We start from the raw sequence: 292 nt of genomic DNA, 5'->3' as shown, positions 1-292 counted from the left end.
TCAGTTAAGGAATAACACGAATTAAAGCGGGACAAAATGAGGGCGAGAAAGAAGAATTCAAAAGGCAGGGAGGGAGCGGGAGCCGAATTAATCATCACGAGCGGCCTTGGCGCGGTGTTTCCTCCAATTTTGCTTTAATTAAACCAATTTGCGCACCTGCGTCTTGGGGGCCCGTTTACCTGTTGATTTCGCGTCGGCATAACTTTGCGTGGCGACCTCGACCCCTGACCCGCCGTGACTCCAAGTGCTTGACCTGCAAGATGAAAGCAGTGATGCGCACCTACTTTTACTC

The 292-nt window shown here is 51.0% G+C and overlaps 1 protein-coding gene across 1 annotated transcript in view; it reads left to right on the top strand.

Annotated features, from left to right (window-relative positions):
- Nucleotides 1-292, top strand: part of LOC119586243 — a gene marked incomplete in the record, with an annotated part of 139,392 nt that overhangs the window by 88,481 nt on the left and 50,619 nt on the right.

The sequence above is a fragment of the Penaeus monodon genome, chromosome 21, assembly GCF_015228065.2.
Source record: "Penaeus monodon isolate SGIC_2016 chromosome 21, NSTDA_Pmon_1, whole genome shotgun sequence".
Lineage (NCBI taxonomy): Eukaryota > Metazoa > Arthropoda > Malacostraca > Decapoda > Penaeidae > Penaeus > Penaeus monodon.
Note: the sequence above shows the minus strand (reverse complement) of the source record. Positions and strands in the feature narration are given on the sequence as shown.